This window comes from Chionomys nivalis, chromosome 15, assembly GCF_950005125.1.
Source record: "Chionomys nivalis chromosome 15, mChiNiv1.1, whole genome shotgun sequence".
In the NCBI taxonomy this organism is placed as follows: domain Eukaryota; kingdom Metazoa; phylum Chordata; class Mammalia; order Rodentia; family Cricetidae; genus Chionomys; species Chionomys nivalis.
The window spans coordinates 19355986-19365635 of record NC_080100.1 but is presented as its reverse complement, the minus strand read 5'-3'; the positions used below and the strand labels follow the sequence as shown (position 1 = coordinate 19365635).

Sequence of the window (9650 nt, the reverse complement as noted above, 5' to 3'; positions counted from 1 at the left end):
TTACCGCCCAGTTTCTTTTTTTCTCTTTCCATGTTTACTTCTATGAGTTTTTTTAAACTGTTTTATTGACACCCTCACACCATTGCACATATAAAGTTAAATAAATCATAAAAAAATTCTTCTCTCTGACTGGTTTTTATTGAGCTATATATTTTTATTCACTCCCCCACTTCCTCTCCCCTACCCTTCTTCCCTCTCCTGTGTTCCCCGTGCTCCCAATTTTCTCAGGAGATCTTGTCTTTTTTTTTTTTTTTACTTCCCACATGGATTAGATCCATGTGTGTCTCTCTTAGGGTACTTTTTGTTGTGTAGGTTCTCTGGGGTTGTGAATTGTAGGCTGGTTTTTCTTTGCTTTATGTTTAAAAGCCACTTATCAGTGAGTACATATTATATTTGTCTTTCTGGGTCTGGATTACCTCACTCAATAGGATCTTTTGTAGATCCATCCATTTGCCTACAAACCTGGAAACAACCTAAATGCACCTCGGCCAAAGAATGAATATGGAAAATGTGGTACATTTATACAATGGAGTACTACACAGTGGGAAAAAATAATGACATTGCCCAGTTTCTATGGCAAACTAGTGTGGTTACGGGGATTACAAGATATGTAACCACTGCCTGGTTGTAAGGCTTACCAGGGAAGTTGTTTTGCTTTTTGAACCTTCAGGCAAGCTTTATTTATTCAAACAAATGAAATATCACTACAGTGAGGATGTTGTGGAAGGGATTAGCACTCTAATATGCACAGACTAGAAAGACTAGAAAATACAGCGTGTTCTCCATTTTTGTGGACTCCAACCAGTACATCGAAAAGAATGAAGAGAATAGAAGTTGAAACATAGGACAACTGTGTGGTTTAGGTTGTATAACAACAACAACAACAAAAAAATCTGTCTTGACTTTAGACTCAGTTTCATACCAGGATTTATACGGCTTTCTTTCTTCTCAGATCTTTGTACTTAAAATGAACTTATGTTATCATATCTCTTGCTTCTACAGCTTGAAAGTCTTGGGTTTCACCTTTTGGTTTTTTGTTGTTGTTGTTTTTTTTTTTTTTTGAATACTCAAAGGCTTTATTTGTACAATCTTTACATGATAGTTTTGGGAATATATCACTGAGTAAAAGACTTTTCTCTCATGCCTGTTGCTAAAATATAAATAAATACAAATCAGACTTACTGGTGGCTAGACAATCCTTTTGCTCCTATCTTATAACAATTTCCACAGCACTGCAGTCTTCAGCGGTACTGTACCACTCTGGAAAAGATGCCCTCTGGCTCCTTTCCATCCCCCAGAGCTGCAGCAAATCCTTCCTGCTGCCTCCTCTTAGCCAAAGCTGCCAAAGATGTAAAAGTCTTTGGTTCATAGATGGCCAGGTCCACAAGTACCTTCCTGTTGAGTTCCACCTGGCACTTAATTAAGTTGACCATGAATGCTGGGTACTGTAAGCCATGTTCCTGGAGGCAGCTGAAATTCGATTAATCCAGCGGGTCCTCAGGTTCCGCTTCTTCAGTCTGCAGGCCTGTGTGCTCTTCATGAAGGCTCTGGTCACCACCCTGACCGCCAGCCGGTAGCAGCGGTTCTTCCTTCCCCTAAAATGCTGAGCATGCTTCAGCACCTCCTGGACCCGCCAGAACCGGTCTGTGAGGCGGTTCTGCAGCCAGAGCCGCGTTGTAAGGAACACCATTCTGGGCTCCCGCGATCCCAGTGGCTGCCATGGGGTTTCATCTTTTGTAATTGAATAATTCAATTCTTTGTAGTATTTCTGTATATCGTCCTTGCATATTTCTCTTGCTATCTATCCATTTCTATCTATCTATCTATCTATCTATCTATCTATCTATCTATCTATCTATCTATCTATCTATCATCTATCTATCTATCCATCTATCCATCACCTATCTATCTATCTACCTATTATCTATCTATCTATCTATCTATCTATCTATCTATCTATCTATCATCTATCTATCATCTATCTATCTATCTATCTATCTATCTATCTATCTATCTATCTATCTATCATCTATCCATGATCTATCAATCTATCATCTATCTATCTATCTATCTATCTATCTATCTATCTATCTATCTATTATCTCTCTATTATCTATCTATCTATCTATCTATCTATCTATCTATCTATCTATCATCTATCTATCTATCTATCTATCTATCATCTATCCATCATCTATCTATCTATCTATCTATCTATCTATCCATCCATCTATCCATCATCTATCTATCTACCTATTATCTATCTATCTATCTATCTATCTATCTATCTATCTATCTATTATCCATCTATCCATCATCTCTCTCTCCATATCTATCTGTTGATCATCTATTGTTTACTCATGTAACTCCCATTGCTTCTATTTCTCTGACCAACATTGGTTAATACATTAGCAATGCAAATTTGTCATCTCTTAAACAAATAAACCAACAAACAACAAGAAAGCACAAATCAAACTGAAACAAGCAAATCCTTGCACTATTAAGAACTCTCAAGGAAATACTGATTTTAACAGGATTAAATAAGGATCTGGGAGTTTTAACTCCTATTGATATAGCCACCTAAAAAGGCAGAAAAGTGGAAAATCAATCAAACCTCCCCTAGCCATGTCTCCAAGTGAATTGGAAAAATATTTATACTGGAATATGGACTTATCAGCAAAGTGAAAAATTGAGCATAAGTGTTCTTACAGGAAGCAGAAGCCACCGTACGTACAAATTCTGACCAATTTCTGAAACTTCAAAATGAATACGATTTGGTGAAAATATCTGGAAACTATGATCTGAGGAGGAATCCACAGTTGTAGGTTTCATTGCTGGAATTTCACCAGGTCTTCCAGTTGAAAATTCAGGAAATATGATTCTCAAGATCTCAAGGATGAAGGAAGAATAACCACTGGTGAAGAGGCGCACAACTTTGTCTGCTATAACATATTTTCCAAGGGATTTTTCCAAAATCTCTATTTCACCCACATTAAGCTAAATTTTATACTTTGAATTTATCAGCTCCTTCTGGTCTGCCTGAATCTTTGAATGTTGGGAGAAAAGCTCAAAAAAAAATAAAACAACAAAACAGAATTTATATCTGGAAGCACATTCCCATAAAAGAAAGATTTTTGAGCCTAAGATTATAGAATGTTTTTTTTTCTACAAGTTAGCATCATATCAACAGGAACTCAGTATGATAATGGAAAATTACAGTTCAAAGACCTTCTGAGTGTATACTTTCTCTGAGAAAGAACTTTTGGATGAATTCTAAATCAAGAAGGAAGAAAAATGAAAGTGAACGCAGAGATCCAAGTCTGCAAAGATGCTGACAATAAGTGGCCTTAAATATGACATTTATACCACATATGTAGGGTTCAAAGAATCATGACAGAAGATGGGGAGGAAAATGTAAGATTCAAATAGAGGTGACAGGTTTGTGAAATGACATCCTTTAAGGAATCTGTAGCCATGGGGAATGTAAACGCAAGGCAGCTGTATTTCCTGGCACTGGGCCTACACGAGATTGGGCAGCCTAACAATCAGCTATGCATGGGGAAGTACTGATTTGATCATGCTACATACCAATAAACTTATTGACAGCAAACGTATTTGGAGGGAGTAAATGGAATAGTATTCTCTTTTTCATCCACTGGTGAACCCACTAGTTTCCATAATGTACTTTCAAACTCAGATTCACACAGATGTTCTTAGTTAAACTTAGTTCACATGTACACATGATCATAAGGGACTTGTAAGGAAGAGATGAACTGGAAGTGGTGGAAAGAGATAAGAGAAAGTGTGGCTACCCCAGGCATCCCAACAAAAATATAAATGGAATCCAACATACTTGTAAATGACAATGTCATATCATGAAGTGAACAGTTTAGACAGCCCTACTAGATAGATCCTAGATTTATGAAGAATTAATAAAAAATTCAGGTGAACGACCTATTTTTCACATTTCATAATATCTAATCCATAGCTGTTGACAAAACAAACAAACCTCCAAGGTATTGTAAGAGGGAAAAAAAAGAATTAGTAATAACTAAGAAACAAAACAGAAAGATAATAAAAAGATGAAGCTGAGATTATTCATTCAGGAATCATAAACATCTATGATTAATGTGTGAGGGATGCTAGATTATAAAAGTTGTTATGCACTGTCAGAACACGGTCCAAGAATAGAGTCATATTAGGAGAATTCTAAATGCTTGTTAGAAAACGCCAAAAAATCAAGAAAAGAGTCTTGTGACCTCAGTTTCTTCAAAAGCACATAATTGTTCTTGAAGTATGCTTTTGTTTCCATCCCAGTTATAGCAAATACATTGAGTTTAGAGTATTAATTACGACTGACTATTGTTATTTATAAAGATCTCCCTGTGGAAAAACATACTTTTACCATGTACAATTTTTCCTTTTGATGTATATTCTTAAACTCATAAGAACTTTACTTAGGTGACATTCCTTCACCCCAGGGTATAAATTGTCTGATTCTCTGAATAAAGCTGACTATTGCATAAAACTTTAGTGTGCCTCATTTGTACACTCCATTCTCCCAGGTTCTGCCACCTTCAGAGTGGGGAAACCATGCATAATATCACTTGCTAAGTAATATGAATAGATACAATAAAACTACAAAAAAATTAAAAACACCAAATAAAATCCCCCAAATATAACAAAACTACATAAAGAATGTGTGGAAAATACCAATCTCATGACTGGCATGGTCAAAAAAAGGATCACAAGATAGACCAAAACCAACTTCACAAGCTGATATATAAGGAAAAAAATTAATCGAAAACAATTAAATGAAAACAGGCTATCATATTAAATAACTGCTATTTGAAAGTTCAGTTAGATTTGTAAGTAATATGTGTTTGAGGGTTTTAATTAAAGTCATCAGACATAGTTGTTAACAGAAAAGGAAAATAAAGTACAATGGCATTAAATGGTCACTTTAGAAAGGGAAAATGATTATTAAATCAGTGCAAATTGAAGAAAACATTAATAAGCCTATGATTAGACTACATTCTATTCAGGTTAGAAGTAATAATATAAATGCAGCTAAAATGATAAATATGGTTAGAGTGAAATGACTTGTCAGATGGAAAAAGAGATTCTGCCCATTTTATAGAGTTAGTTAGAATGAAAGCAAAGGGAATAGAGAAAGATGTACTATTTCACCATGATTAAAATAAGTCAGAAGTAGTTTATTAACTTTTGATGGAAAAAGCTTCAGACTAAGGAAAGTTACCAGCTTCAAAGAGATGACAAGGAGAAAGTTATTGAAGAAACTGAGGTTATCCTTAAAATCATAGCCTCAGTAACATTAGCATGACCTGTAAGGCCAGAACTGATAGAATGCTATGGAAAATCCACTATGACAAAGTGTGTCCTACATTCTGGAGTGTGGGATTCATACATACATTTTTAAATTTATCTGAAGAAACAAAAGTTTTATTATACTTGAACTTTCTGAAATAGTACATAGAATTAGTTGCATGTATTAAATCTTAAGAGCTGTGAATAGCAGAAAAGAATAAAATATATGTAGCTTACTAGCAGTAGGAATGATATGAAAACATAACAAAGCCAGAAAACTAGATACAGCAATCAAACAAAAACTCTTTCAGGAAATAGAATTAGAAAATATTAAAAATAGAACACAAGTAAAGTTACATGAATAGCATGAAGGCATTCATTAATCAAAAATATTGAGTTAAATACCATTCATAAAATGCAGATAGTCTATGCATGTCTTAAAAATTCAGAAACCAAAACACTGCTATGTAAAAACCATACTTAAAGTTTAAATACATCCATCAAATTGAATGCAAAGCATAGAAAAATATATAACAGCATATTTTAATCAAAAGAATGCAATTGAATGAACGCTATTCTCTGAAAAAAATGATATTTAAAGCAAATGCTATGAAGAAAAGAAACATTCCCTATTGATAAAAATAATAGTATGTCAAGGTGCAATGACATTCATGAACCTTTTTGTAGGAACACAGTTACAGTATAAGAAAAAAAATTATGAAAATCAAGGCGAAATCAACAAATCACAGTATCAAATGTTTTGCAAGCTGTATTAAAAACTAGAAAAATGAACTTTGTGTATAAGTTAGTGAAAGACTGATTACCTCACCTGCATAAAATCGTGGGCTCAATTTCTATAACAAACAGACTAAATTGGAATAACAAAAGATGGCAGAGAAATAGATACACAAAAGTTCAAAAAAATTATATATACACATACATTGTACCAGCTTCTATGTATGCATATGCATTATTTTATGTATATGTCCACATATATATGAATACAGTAAAATTAACGCTTTTCTTCAACCAAATATTCACTGTAAATTAGTGTTGAATTCAGTTCTGGTTGCTCTTTCAGCAAATCCAAGCTCTTCCTACCATTTCTTGCTTTCTAGCTAAATAGAAATAGAGTTATTCAGTTTAAAGATGAAAGCAAAATGAATTTGAGAAGCTGGAATACTGGAGTCCATCGCAGAAAGCATTGTGGGTGAAGAAGGAAGAGAAACCCAAGCCAGTTGTGTGAAGACATGGTAGAATTGGTATTGGTATAGCTGCTGCTTAAAATTGAAGGCAGTGCATGATTCCATGCTAATGAACTAAAGCTAATCAAGGTGAAAGTCAAAAGCCAGGAAAGAAACTATCTATAATGAAACCCACCACATTTTACAGTGACTCCCAATGTCATCCACTTTTTTTTTTTTTTTGATTGTTTTTTGAGACAGGGTTTCTCTGTGGCTATGGAACCTGTCCTGGAAGTAGCTCTTGTAGACCAGGCTATCCTCAAACTCACAGAGATCTGCTTGCCTCTGCCTCCCAAGTGCTGGGATTAAAGGCGTGTGCCACCACAGCCTGGTTATCCATCCACTTCTTAGAGAGGCAAAACAGTGATATCCCAGGATCCTTAGAGGTTGTGTGTAATATCTCTCTGTATGCTGTGAATACCACTGGTTAATAAAGAAACTGTTTTGGTCTGTTGATGGGACAAAATAGTACTAGGTGGGGAAAACTAAAACTAAACTGAAAGCTGTGAGAAAGAAAGCAGAGTCAGGAGAAGCCATAGAGCTGCTGTCAGAGACAGACATGCTGAAACTTTGCTGGTAAGCTACAGCCACATGGTGATACATAGATTAATGGAGATGGGTTAATTTAGAATATAAGAGTTAGCCAGAAATACGCTTAAGGTATTGGCCAAACAGTATTGTAAAAAATATAGTTTCTGTATGGTTATTTCAGGTCTGAGCAGCTAGAAACAAAGAAGTGGCCTACTAAAACAAACTAGTTCCCAATGGCACTCCAACATGTGCTAGCTAAATCCACATAAAACCTGAGAGGGTTTGGAAGGGAATTCTAGATTTCAGAAAACAAAGTTTAGCACATTTTTTTTTTTCTGAATGGGCTTTGCTTGATGGTGGTGTGCTTCAGCTCCTATAAGAGAGGTCTTCCTGATTCAGCATTAGTAGAAAAAAAGCCTCATGGTTTTGAAATGGCAGCTTCCTGGCTCATGCTGCAAGCATGAATTCTGACTCTTTCTGGAGGTCTAGCTATGGAGCATTAAAATGGGGTTCGTGGGCAGAGTGCTACAATTTGCTTAATGGTAACACAGACCTGCTGCAACTCAACCCTAGATCTGGGTTGGAGAGAATGCCACTCAGTGGCAATGAATGGGACTCCTCTGATATGTTGGACTGGGTGGAGCCAAAGGGCAAAGCAGCATTAGTCATAGTAATGTTGCTTATATATGTCATAGTAATGTTGCATATATATATATATACTTTTTAATTGAAAAAATTCCACCTCCTCCCTGCCTCCCATATCTCTCCTCCTCCTCCCACTCCTCTCCCCCTCCCTCTCCAGTCTGAAGAGCAGTCAGGGTTCCCTGCCTTGTGGGAAGTCCAAGGTCCTCCCCCCCCTCCATCCAGGTCTAGGAAGGTGAGCATCCAAACAGGCTAGCTTTTTAAGAAGCACTTTTGGTCAGAAAATGATTATAGATATGCAGTGAGGACAGATTCAGACATAAAAGACCTCTAAATGAGGCATATTATGTTTTAAAAAATGTACTTAGGCTTGGGAGAGAGAAGAAAAAGAGCATAGAAAGTTATAAAAGGAATTAAATGGTTTATAAAAATATAAAACAAAGTCTTTAAAGCGACAGAGTATAGAGAGTTCATAGATTAAAGGGAGTAAAATAATAATAAGCCACGTGAAGACGGAAAACACAGAAGAAAGTGACAAACTGCCAATAAAGGTGTAATTGTCTTTGAAATTTCTTGCTTTGCGGAAAAGTCTGCTGGATACTATGCGCCTTTAGGCTGAAGATGGATTCTCCAATGTTACAGAAGAACTTTGGGTGACTGTCTAGGAAGTGAGATGTCTCTGTCAATTCTAGTGTTTTGGAACCTGCTTACAATGTACTTCCTGTTTACTTAGGTAATATTATATCCTTCTGGAGTCTTTGATGGAATGTAAGAAGAGATAGTTACAGTTTTCATTAGTTATGATAAAAAGATAAAGTAGATATAAAATATTGTAACTGTAATTCTTGCTTAATAACTGTTTTGTTATATGTAATCTTGCTACGTTAAAGTTAAAGCTTTCCTTTTTATTTAAACAGAAAAGGGGAGGTGATGTGGGATTCTCCTCTGTATGCTAAGATTTTTCTGGCTTATCTTGTACAGGTCTTGTGCATGCTGTCATAACAACTGTGAATTAGTATGCAAAGCTGCCATGTTGTAGCTGGAGGGTGCTGTTACTTTGTATTCATATAAGACCTTTGCCTCTTACAGTCTTCTGTCCCGCTCTTCTAAAATGATTCTTGAGTCTTTGGAGAATTCAGTTCAGGATACACATCCCACATCTCTTATTATATGCACCTTGGACAGCTGTAGGTTTATATGTTAAACATCATCTATTGCAAATAGAAGCTTCTCTGATGAGAGTTGAGTGGTGTATTTATATATTCAGTAATAACTCATTAGTAGTCAATTTGGTACTATGTCTATTTAGCAGAATAATAGTAGTAGATTCTCCCCTAAAGCCTAAGACCTGTCTATTCATAGTTTCTCAGCTAATAATAGTGCCAAATATGAGTTTAATCATGTGGACCAGGACTAATGTCCCATCAGAAATTAGATACTCTTGTGACGCTTGAGCCACTATTACACCAGTGTGGTTGTCTTTCCGGGCCAGTAGTTATTTTAATTCACAGCACTTACATCTGCTGTGTATTAACATTTACTGATGAAGTAAATCTTTGTAAAGAATCTGTGAAGGCTTCCTTTAGGCCCTGTATTATTTTGGTAAATGACACAATTCTTTCCTATTTTTCAACTCTGTCCCAAGCATTCAAAGCTGCTGTGTGGTATAAAGCCAGGGTGTACTCAAAATATAAAGATTGCTTTTCTATAATAGCATAATCTTCTTATCGAAGAAGTTGATCCTGTGAAATTTCCATACTCCACCTTTGTTGTTTAGCAGTCTTAGCTTCTTCTCTGAACCAGGTACTCCATTGAAAATATGGACCAGGTTTTAAAACAGGTTTAGCCAAGTTCATCCAGTCTTTAGGAATAATTTTATTACAAATTGAACTTGAGTTTAACATT

General features: G+C 35.7%; 1 pseudogene; it reads right to left on the bottom strand.

The window, feature by feature from the left end:
- Positions 1-1209: 1209 nt before the first annotated feature.
- Positions 1210-1696, bottom strand: LOC130887612 (39S ribosomal protein L20, mitochondrial-like; annotated as a pseudogene).
- Positions 1697-9650: the final 7954 nt, after the last annotated feature.